Genomic DNA, 13,836 nt, shown 5'->3' with positions numbered 1-13,836 from the left:
ATATTATTGTATCTTGACAGGTAAAGGCAAAATGACTTGCATCATCAGAATGATACAGGCATTTGCAGTCTGGAATGTCTGATATATGGCGACTAAACTTGTCAGCGTTTAAGTCGCTGCAGCTGAGCCTGAAACGGCAATGGACAAGTTGGAAGAATTCAAACATATGTCCAGGTTAGTGATAATCATATCGGAAACATTAATTAAAGATTCAAATTCTTTTACTGAATGACCATACGTTGCTTCGTCAAGTAGGTTGTTCCACATGTTAATCAGTACAGTAAGTATTATTCTCTTGAGTTACTAAACAGGTTTTAAATATGCTCATATTTTGGACACGAAGATAAGTAAAACTAGAAAGCCACCAGAAAGGTATGCACTATATCGCCAGACTGACTGTACGCCGGACTGGACTTGCCAACACCTTGATTGTGTATATCGCCTTCCTTGACTCTATCGCAGATGGGAAACATCACACTAAACCACATTACTGATAGGAGACACTAACTTAACTCGTATCCAAGGTAACCTCGTGGAGATTACTGGTCTCCTTGATATCACGGGGATATTGATGACTTCTGTGTAAAATAACAAGCAAAGGTACTATATCACCGACAGGACAGGTCAATAAACTAGATTCCACACAGGAGACACCGCCATAGCACAGGAATATCATAACACCATGATCATATCACAGTGGTTTATCTATGACTAATGGAAGATATCATAAAAGCAGCAGATCACAGTTGTCACATATCACTAATAAGTAGCAGATCACAGTTGTCACATATCACTAATAAGTAGCAGATCACAGTTGTCACATATCACTAATAAGTAGCAGATCACAGTTGTCACATATCACTAATAAGTAGCAGATCACAGTTGTCACATATCACTAATAAGTAGCAGATCACAGTTGTCACATATCACTAATAAGTAGCAGATCACTGTTTTCACATATCACTAATAAGTAGCAGATCACACAGTTGTAGCTCACAGTTATCACTAATAAGTAGCAGATCACAGTTGTCACATATCACTAATAAGTAGCAGATCACAGTTGTCACATATCACTAATAAGTAGCAGATCACAGTTGTCACATATCACTAATAAGTATCAGATCACTGTTTTCACATATCACTAATAAGTATCAGATCACAGTTGTCACATATCACTAATAAGTAGCAGATCACAGTTGTCACATATCACTAATAAGTAGCAGATCACAGTTGTCACATATCACTAATAAGTAGCAGATCACAGTTGTCACATATCACTAATAAGTAGCAGATCACAGTTGTGACATATTCCTAATGGGATATATAGAGAATACTACACTCGGTCTCATTACATACGAATTATACGAAACTCGTGTCCTTGCTATGGTATCTGACCCAGCGAAACCGAGGTCAGAAACCATAGGAAGGTCACGTGTTTCGTATAATTCGTATGCAATGAGACCGAGTGTGATATTTTATTTATTACCCACGTCTTACATGCATTAAATTGACAAAATAGTGTATTTTTGTTGTTGTTATGGTTTCAAACCGAAACCGGTTTCGTAAAGAGGTTGCGGAAGAATTTTTTGCATGACGTCACTACGCCATTATCGTCTGTCCCCTTGGTAACCGACGTCTCGATACATGTCAGTTGTCATCGCCTCGTACAACCTCCTACAATATACTACTCCGTAGCACCCCCTTTTCTTGGTTTGCAATTGCTTCCCTCGGCTAACATCACTGGTGGAAACTTTGCGTTTATGTGTTTAGACGGATATAATATCTAAGTTCGACCCACAATTTAACAGCGATACGACAACGTTCGCAATGTTTACATTCCAACAATGCACACTCCGGCAGTGATGACTTAGCTACGTACTATGCTGGCTGGCCGCATGGAACTCTGGGTAGGAGAGTATCCCACAATACACATAAGTTGTAGACTGAATGAATTCACGTTTTTGTTATGAATGAACAAGTAGTTCCGTCACAACGTGCCCTAACTGAGAGGTCATCGGTTATCCAATCAAATCGTTAGAATCTCAGGTCAAGTCGTTACAACACTCGTGTGACGTACGAGATAAGTATGCAACTACCCATACGTTGACCACATAGGTAATGAATTATAACAGTAGCAGATCACAGTTGTCACACATCACTAATGGGAGATACTATAACAGCAAAAGATCACAGCTGTGACATATTCCTAATTAGAGATACTATAACAGTAGTAAATCACAGTTGTCACACATCACTAATGGGAGATACTATAACAGCAGAAGATCACAGCTGTGACACATCACTAATGGGAGATACTATAACAGCAGAAGATCACAGCTGTGACATGTTCATAATGGGAGATACTATAACAGCAGAAGAACACAGCTGTGACACATCACTAATGGGAGATTCTATAACAGTAGTAAATCACAATTGTGGCACATAACTGATGGGAGATACTATAAAAACAGCAGATCACAGTTGTGGCACATCACTAATGGGAGATACCATAACAGCAGCAGATCACAGCTGTGAGTAGGGCTGCGCAATATAACCTGTTTACCGGTATTAACCGGTTCAGACATGAAAACGATACGTATTGCGATACGCTGATAGAAAACCGGTATTTTGACTTGTATTCGGAAAACTTCGTAACACTCGGAAACCTTGATGATTGTGGCAATTGTGGCAAAGGTGGTGGGAATGATCTTTGTGAAAATTACATTTAAATATTATCTATATTCTTATTTTGTCATGATTAAAAGTTTTTATTAAAGCTTAAAGAAGTATAGTGATTTTGTTGTGTTTTTGCTTTATAAATAAAGTGTTAACTTGATCATTAGTAGTTTATTGTTAAAAAAACCTTCTTGCAATACATTGCAATACATATCGCAATATAAGCTTTCGCATCGCAATATATCGCAATATGAAAATTCTCTGCAATACCTACCCCTAGCTGTGAGACATTCCTAATGTGAGATACTATAACGGCAGCAGATCAGAATTGAGGCACATCACTAATGGGAGATACTAAAACAGCAGAAGATCACAGCTGTGACATATTCCTAATTGGAGATTCAAAAACAGAAGTAGATCACAGTTGTGGCACATCATTAATTGCAGATACTATAACAACAGCAGATCACAGTTGTGGCACATCACTAATGGGAGATACTATAACAGCCGCAGATTACAACTGTGACATATTCATAATGGGAGATACTATAACAGCAGCAGATCACAGTTGTGACACATCACTAATGGGAGATACTATTACGGCAGCAGATCACAGTTGTGACACATCACTAATGGGAGATACTATCACGGCAGCAAATCACAGTTGTGACACATCACTAATGGGAGATACTATAACAGTAGCAGATCACAGTTGTGACACATCCCTAATGGGAAATACTATAACAGCAGCAGATCACAGTTCTGACATATTCCTAATAGGAGATGCTATAACAGTAGCAGATCACAGTTGTGACACATGACTAATGGGAGATACTATAACAGTAGCAGATCACAGTTGTGACACATGACTAATGGGAGATACTATAACAGTAGCAGATCACAGTTGTGACACATGACTAATGCGAAATACTATAACAGTAGCAGATCACAGTTGCGACATATTCCTAATAGGAGATGCTATAACAGTAGCAGATCACAGTTGTGACACATCACTAATGGGAGATACCATAACAGCAGCAGATCACAGTTCTGACACATCACTAATGGGAGATACTATAACGGCAGCAGATCACAGTTGTGACACATCACTAATGGGAGATACTATAAGAGTAGTAGATCACAGTTGTGACACATCACTAATGGGAGATACTATAACAGTAGCAGATCACAGTTGTGACACATCCCTAATGGGAAATACTATAACAGCAGCAGATCACAGTTCTGACATATTCCTAATGGAGATGCTATAACAGTAGCAGATCACAGTTGTGACACATGACTAATGGGAGATACTATAACAGTAGCAGATCACAGTTGTGACACATGACTAATGGGGGATACTATAACAACAGCAGATCACAGTTGTGACACATCACTAATGGGGGATACTATAACAGTAGGAGATCACAGTTCTGCCACATCACTAATGGGAGATTCTATAACAGTAGCAGATCATAGTTCTGACACATCACTAATGGGAGATACTATAACAGCAGAAGATCATAGTTCTGACACATCACTAATGGGAGATACTATTACGGCAGCAGATCATTGCTGTGACATATTCTTAATGGGAGATACTATAACAGCCGCAGATCACAACTGTGACACATCACTAATGGGAGATACTATAACAGCAGAAGATTAGAGTTCTGACACATCACTAATGGGAGATACTATAAGAGTAGTAGATCACAGCTGTGACATATTCCTAATGGGACATATTATAACAGCATCAAATCACAGCTGTGGCACAACACTAATGTGAGATACTATAACAGCAGCAGATTGACAGCTGTGACATATTCCTAATGGGAGATACTATAAGAGTAGCAGATCACAGCTGTGAGATATTCATAATGGGAGATACTATAACAGTAGCAGATCACAGTTGTGACACATCACTAATGGGAGATACTATAACAGCAGCAGATCACAGTTGTGACACATCACTAATGGGAGATACTATAACAGTAGCAGATCACAGTTCTGACACATCACTAATGGGAGATACTATAACAGCAGCAGATCACAGTTGTGACACATCACTAATGGGAGATACTATAACAGCAGCAGATTACAGTTCTGACACATCACTAATGGGAGATACTATTACGGCAGCAGATCACAGTTGTGACACATCACTTATGTGAAATACTATAACAGTAGCAGATCACAGTTGTGACATATTCCTAATAGGAGATGCTATAACAGTAGCAAATCACAGTTGTGACACATGACTAATGGGAGATACTATAACAGTAGCAGATCACAGTTGTGACAAATGACTAATGGGAGATACTATAAGAGTAGGAGATCACAGTTGTGGCACATGACTAATGGGAGATACTATAACAGTAGCAGATCACAGTTGTGACACATCACTAATGGGAGATACTATAACAGTAGCAGATCACAGTTGTGACACATGACTAATGGGAGATACTATAAAAGTAGTAGATGACAGTTGTGGCACATCACTAATGGGAGATACTATAAAAGTAGTAGATGACAGTTGTGGTACATCACTAATGGGAGATACTATAAGAGCAGCAGATCACAGCTGTGACACATCACTAATGGGAGATACTATAACAGTAGCAGATCACAGCTTTGACATATTCGTATTGGGAGATACTATAACCGCAGTAGATCACAGTTGTGGCACATCACCAATGGGAGATACTATAACAGTAGGACATCACAGCTGTGACACATCACTAATGGGAGATACTATAAGAGTAGGAGATCACAGTTGTGACACATCACTAATGGGAGATACTATAACAGCCGCAGATCACAGCTGTGACATATTCTTAATGGGAGATACTATAACAGCAGCAGATCACAGTTGTGACACATCACCAATGGGAGATACTATAGCAGCACAGCTGTAACAGCACTAGATCACAGTTCTGACACATCACTAATGGGAGATACTATAACAGCAGCAGATCACAGCTGTGACACATCACTAATGGGAGATACTATAACAGCAGCAGATCACAGTTCTGACACATCACTAATGGGAGATACTATTACGGCAGCAGATCACAGTTGTGACACATCACTAATGGGAGATACTATAACAGCAGCAGATCACAGTTGTGACACATCACTAATGGGAGATACTATAACAGCAGCAGATCACAGTTGTGACACATCACTAATGGGAGATACTATAACAGCAGCAGATCACAGTTGTGACAAATGACTAATTGGAGATACTATAACAACAGCAGATCACAGCTGTGACACATCACTAATGGGAGATACTATAACAGTAGCAGATCACAGTTGTGGCACATCACTAATGGGAGATACTATAACAGCAGCAGATCACAGTAGTGACACATCACTAATGGAAGATTGTAAAACAGCAGTAGATCACAGTTGTGACACATCACTAATGAGAGATACTATAACAGTAGCAGACCATAGTTGTGACACATGAATAATGGGAGATACTATAAAAGTAGTAGATCACAGTTGTTGCACATCACTAATGGGAGATACTATAACAGCAGCAGATCACAGCTGTGACATATTCTTAATGGGAGATACTATAACAGCAGCAGATCACAGTTGTTGCACATCACCAATGGGAGATACTATAACAGCAGCAGATCACAGTTGTGGCACATCACTAATGGGAGATACTATAACAGTAGTAGATCACAGTTGTGACACATCACTAATGGGAGATACTATAACTGTAGTAGATCACAACTGTGACACATCACTAATGGGAGATACTATAAGAGTAGTAGATCACAGTTGTGACACATCACTAATGGGAGATACTATAAGAGTAGTAGATCACAGTTGTGACACATCACTAATGGGAGATACTACAACAGCAGCAGATCACAGCTGTGACATATTCTTAATGGGAGATACTATAACAGCAGCAGATCACAGTTGTGGCACATCACCAATGGGAGATACTATAACAGCAGCAGATCATAGTTGTGGCACATCACTAATGGGAGATACTATAACAGTAGTAGATCACAGTTGTGACACATCACTAATGGGAGATACTATAAGTGTAGTTTATCACAACTGTGACACATCACTAATGGGAGATACTATAAGAGTAGTAGATCACAGTTGTTACACATCACTAATGGGAGATACTATCAGAGTAGGAGATCACAGTTGTGACAAATCACTAATGGCAGATACTATAAGAGTAGGAGATCACAGTTATGACACATCACTAATGGGAGACACTATAACAGCCGAAGATCACAACTGTGACTCATCACTAATAGGAGATACTATAACAGTAGCAGATCACAGTTCTGACACATCACTAATGGGAGATACTATAACAGCAGAAGATCACAGTTCTGACACATCACTAATGGGAGATACTATTACGGCAGCAGATCATTGCTGTGACATATTCTTAATGGGAGAAACTATAACAGCCGCAGATCACAACTGTGACACATCACTAATGGAAGATACTATAACAGCAGAAGATTAGAGTTCTGACACATCACTAATGGGAGATACTATAAGAGTAGTAGATCACAGCTGTGACATATTCCTAATGGGACATACTATAACAGCATCAAATGACAGCTGTGGCACAACACTAATGTGAGATACTATAACAGCAGCAATTGACAGCTGTGACATATTCCTAATGGGAGATACTATAACAGCAGCAGATCACAGATGTGAGATATTCCTAATGGGAGATACTATAACAGCCGCAGATCACAGTTGTGAGATATTCCTAATGGGAGATACTATAACTGTAGCACATCACAGTTGTCCGTATTCCTAATGGGAGATACTATAACAGTAGCAGATCACAGTTGTGACACATCACTACTGGGAGATACTATAACAGCAGCAGATCACAGTTGTGAGATATTCCTAATGGGAGATACTATAACAGTAGCAGATCAGAGTTCTGACACATCACTAATGGGAGATACTATTACGGCAGCAGATCACAGTTGTGAGATATTCGTAATGGGAGATACTATAACAGTATCAGATCACAGTTCTGACACATCACTAATGGGAGATACTATAACAGTCGCAGATCACAACTGTAACACATCACTAATGGGAGATACTATAACAGGAGCAGATCACAGTTCTGACACATCACTAATGGGAGATACTATAACAGCAGCAGATCACAGTTCTGACACATCACTAATGGGAGATACTATTACGGCAGCAGATCACAGTTGTGACACATCACTAATGGGAGATACTATAACAGCAGCAGATTACAGTTCTGACACATCACTAATGGGAGATACTATTACGGCAGCAGATCACAGTTGTGACACATCACTAATGTGAAATACTATAACAGTAGCAGATCACAGTTGTGACATATTCCTAATAGGAGATGCTATAACAGTAGCAAATCACAGTTGTGACACATGACTAATGGGAGATACTATAACAGTAGCAGATCACAGTTGTGACAAATGACTAATGGGAGATACTATAACAGTAGGAGATCACAGTTGTGGCACATCACTAATGGGAGATACTATAACAGTAGGAGATCACAGTTGTGGCACATCACTAATGGGAGATACTATAACAGTAGGACATCACAGTTGTGACACATCACTAATGGGAGATACTGTAACAGTAGCAGATCACAGTTGTGACACATCACTAATGGGAGATACTATAAAAGTAGTGGATCACAGTTGTGGGACATCACTAATGGGAGATACTATAAGAGCAGCAGATCACAGCTGTGACACATCACTAATGGGAGATACTATAACAGCAGCAGATCACAGCTTTGACATATTCTTAATGGGAGATACTATAACAGCAGCAGATCACAGTTGTGGCACATCACCAATGGGAGATACTATAACAGCAGCAGATCACAGTTGTGGCACATCACTAATGGGAGATACTTTAACAGTAGGACATCACAGCTGTGACACATCACTAATGGGAGATACTATAAGAGTAGTAGATCACAGTTGTGACACATCACTAATGGGAGATACTATAACAGCAGTACATCACAGTTGTGACACATCACTAATGGGAGATACTATAACAGTAGTAGATCACAGTTGTGACACATCACTAATGGGAGATACTATAACAGCAGGACATCACAGCTGTGACACATCACTAATGGGAGATACTATAAGAGTAGTAGATCACAGTTCTGACACATCACTAATGGGAGATACTATAACAGTAGGACATCACAGCTGTGACACATCACTAATGGGAGATACTATAAGAGTAGGAGATCACAGTTCTGACACATCACTAATGGGAGATACTATTACGGCAGCAGATCACAGTTGTGAGATATTCCTAATGGGAGATACTATAACAGTAGCAGATCACAGTTCTGACACATCACTAATGGGAGATACTATAACAGCAGCAGATCACAGTTCTGACACATCACTAATGGGAGATACTATAACAGCAGCAGATCACAGTTGTGACACATCACTAATGGGAGATACTATAACAGCAGCAGATTACAGTTCTGACACATCACTAATGGGAGATACTATTACGGCAGCAGATCACAGTTGTGACACATCACTAATGTGAAATACTATAACAGTAGCAGATCACAGTTGTGACATATTCCTAATAGGAGATGCTATAACAGTAGCAAATCACAGTTGTGACACATGACTAATGGGAGATACTATAACAGTAGCAGATCACAGTTGTGACAAATGACTAATGGGAGATACTATAAAAGTAGGAGATCACAGTTGTGGCACATGACTAATGGGAGATACTATAACAGTAGCAGATCACAGTTGTGACACATCACTAATAGGAGATACTGTAACAGTAGCAGATCACAGTCGTGACACATGACTAATGGGAGATACTATAAAAGTAGTAGATCACAGTTGTGGCACATCACTAATGGGAGATACTATAAGAGCAGCAGATCACAACTGTGACACATCACTAATGGGAGATACTATAACAGCAGCAGATCACAGCTTTGACATATTCTTAATGGGAGATACTTTAACAGCAGCAGATCACAGTTGTGGCACATCACCAATGGGAGATGCTATAACAGCAGCAGATCACAGTTGTGGCACATCACTAATGGGAGATACTATAACAGTAGGACATCACAGCTGTGACACATCACTAATGGGAGATACTATAAGAGTAGTAGATCACAGTTGTGACACATCACTAATGGGAGATACTATAACAGCAGGACATCACAGCTGTGACACATCACTAATGGGAGATACTATAAGAGTAGTAGATCACAGTTGTGACACATCACTAATGGGAGATACTATAACAGTAGGACATCACAGCTGTGACACATCACTAATGGGAGATACTATAAGAGTAGTAGATCACAGTTGTGACACATCACTAATGGGAGATACTATAACAGCAGGACATCACAGCTGTGACACATCACTAATGGGAGATACTATAAGAGTAGTAGATCACAGTTGTGACACATCACTAATGGGAGATACTATAACAGTAGCAGATCACAGCTGTGACACATCACTAATGGGAGATACTATAAGAGTAGCAGATCACAGTTGTGACACATCACTAATGGGAGATACTATAACAGCAGCAGATCACAGCTGTGACACATCACTAATGGGAGATACTATAACAGCAGCAGATCACAGTTGTGACACATCACTAATGGGAGATACTATAACAGCAGCAGATCACAGTTGTGTGACACATCACTAATGGGAGATACTATAACAGCAGCAGATCACAGTTGTGGCACATCACTAATGGGAGATACTATAACAGCAGCAGATCACAGCTGTGACACATCACTAATGGGAGATACTATAACAGCAGCAGATCACAGTTGTGACACATCACTAATGGGAGATACTATAACAGCAGCAGATCACAGTTGTGGCACATCACCAATGGGAGATACTATAACAGCAGCAGATCACAGTTGTGACACATCACTAATGGGAGATACTATAACAGCAGCAGATCACAGCTGTGACACATCACTAATGGGAGATACTATAACAGCAGCAGATCACAGTTGTGACACATCACTAATGGGAGATACTATAACAGCAGCAGATCACAGTTGTGACACATCACTAATGGGAGATACTATAACAGCAGCAGATCACAGTTGTGACACATCACTAATGGGAGATACTATAACAGCAGCAGATCACAGTTGTGACATATTCACTAATGGGAGATACTATAACAGTAGCAGATCACAGTTGTGACACATCACTAATGGGAGATACTATAACAGTCACAGATCACAGCTGTGACACATCACTAATGGGAGATACTATAACAGTAGCAGATCACAGTTCTGACACATCACTAATGGGAGATACTATAACAGCAGCAGATCACAGTTGTGACACATCACTAATGGGAGATACTATAACAGCAGCAGATCACAGTTGTGACACATCACTAATGGGAGATACTATAACAGCAGCAGATCACAGTTGTGACACATCACTAATGGGAGATACTATAACAGCAGCAGATCACAGTTGTGACACATCACTAATGGGAGATACTATAACAGCAGCAGATCACAGTTGTGACACATCACTAATGGGAGATACTATAACAGCAGCAGATCACAGTTGTGACACATCACTAATGGGAGATACTATAACAGTAGCAGATCACAGTTGTGACACATCACTAATGGGAGATACTATAACAGTAGCAGATCACAGTTGTGACACATCACTAATGGGAGATACTATAACAGTAGCAGATCACAGTTGTGACACATCACTAATGGGAGATACTATAACAGTAGCAGATCACAGTTGTGACACATCACTAATGGGAGATACTATAACAGTAGCAGATCACAGTTGTGACACATCACTAATGGGAGATACTATAACAGTAGCAGATCACAGTTGTGGCACATCACTAATGGGAGATACTATAACAGCAGCAGATCACAGCTGTGACACATCACTAATGGGAGATACTATAACAGCAGCAGATCACAGCTGTGACACATCACTAATGGGAGATACTATAACAGCAGCAGATCACAGTTGTGACACATCACTAATGGGAGATACTATAACAGCAGCAGATCACAGTTGTGACACATCACTAATGGGAGATACTATAACAGTAGCAGATCACAGCTGTGACACATCACTAATGGGAGATACTATAAAGAGTAGCAGATCACAGTTGTGACACATCACTAATGGGAGATACTATAACAGCAGCAGATCACAGCTGTGACACATCACTAATGGGAGATACTATAACAGCAGCAGATCACAGTTGTGACACATCACTAATGGGAGATACTATAACAGCAGCAGATCACAGCTGTGACACATCACTAATGGGAGATACTATAAGAGTAGTAGATCACAGTTGTGACACATCACTAATGGGAGATACTATAACAGTAGGAGATCACAGTTGTGACACATCACTAATGGGAGATACTATAACAGCAGCAGATCACAGTTGTGACACATCACTAATGGGAGATACTATAACAGCAGCAGATCACAGTTGTGACACATCACTAATGGGAGATACTATAACAGCAGCAGATCACAGTTGTGACACATCACTAATGGGAGATACTATAACAGTAGCAGATCACAGTTGTGACACATCACTAATGGGAGATACTATAACAGCAGCAGATCACAGTTGTGACACATCACTAATGGGAGATACTATAACAGCAGCAGATCACAGTTGTGACACATCACTAATGGGAGATACTATAACAGCAGCAGATCACAGTTGTGACACATCACTAATGGGAGATACTATAACAGTAGCAGATCACAGTTGTGACACATCACTAATGGGAGATACTATAACAGTAGCAGATCACAGTTGTGACACATCACTAATGGGAGATACTATAACAGTAGCAGATCACAGTTGTGACACATCACTAATGGGAGATACTATAACAGCAGCAGATCACAGTTGTGACACATCACTAATGGGAGATACTATAACAGTAGCAGATCACAGTTGTGACACATCACTAATGGGAGATACTATAACAGCAGCAGATCACAGTTGTGACACATCACTAATGGGAGATACTATAACAGCAGCAGATCACAGTTGTGACACATCACTAATGGGAGATACTATAACAGCAGCAGATCACAGTTGTGACACATCACTAATGGGAGATACTATAACAGTAGCAGATCACAGTTGTGACATATCACTAATGGGAGATACTATAACAGTAGTAGATCACAGTTGTGACACATCACTAATGGGAGATACTATAACAGTAGCAGATCACAGTTGTGACACATCACTAATGGGAGATACTATAACAGCAGTAGATCACAGTTGTGACACATCACTAATGGGAGATACTATAACAGTAGCAGATCACAGTTGTGACACATCACTAATGGGAGATACTATAACAGTAGCAGATCACAGTTGTGACACATCACTAATGGGAGATACTATAACAGTAGTAGATCACAGTTGTGACACATCACTAATGGGAGATACTATAACAGCAGCAGATCACAGCTGTGACACATCACTAATGGGAGATACTATAACAGTAGCAGATCACAGCTTGACACATCACTAATGGGAGATACTATAACAGCAGCAGATCACAGTTGTGACACATCACTAATGGGAGATACTATAAACAGCAGTAGATCACAGTTGTGACACATCACTAATGGGAGATACTATAACAGTAGGACATCACAGCTGTGACACATCACTAATGGGAGATACTATAAGAGTAGTAGATCACAGTTGTGACACATCACTAATGGGAGATACTATAACAGCAGGACATCACAGCTGTGACACATCACTAATGGGAGATACTATAAGAGTAGTAGATCACAGTTGTGACACATCACTAATGGGAGATACTATAACAGTAGGACATCACAGCTGTGACACATCACTAATGGGAGATACTATAAGAGTAGGAGATCACAGTTGTGACACATCACTAATGGGAGATACTATAACAACAGCAGATCACAGCTGTGACACATCACTAATGGGAGATACTATAACAGCAGCAGATCACAGTTGTGGCACATCACTAATGGGAGATACTATAACAGCAGCAGATCACAGTTGTGGCACATCACC

The sequence above is a fragment of the Haliotis rubra genome, unplaced genomic scaffold (genome assembly GCF_003918875.1).
Source record: "Haliotis rubra isolate DU_JTF1 unplaced genomic scaffold, ASM391887v1 Scf117, whole genome shotgun sequence".
Lineage (NCBI taxonomy): Eukaryota > Metazoa > Mollusca > Gastropoda > Lepetellida > Haliotidae > Haliotis > Haliotis rubra.
Note: the sequence above shows the minus strand (reverse complement) of the source record.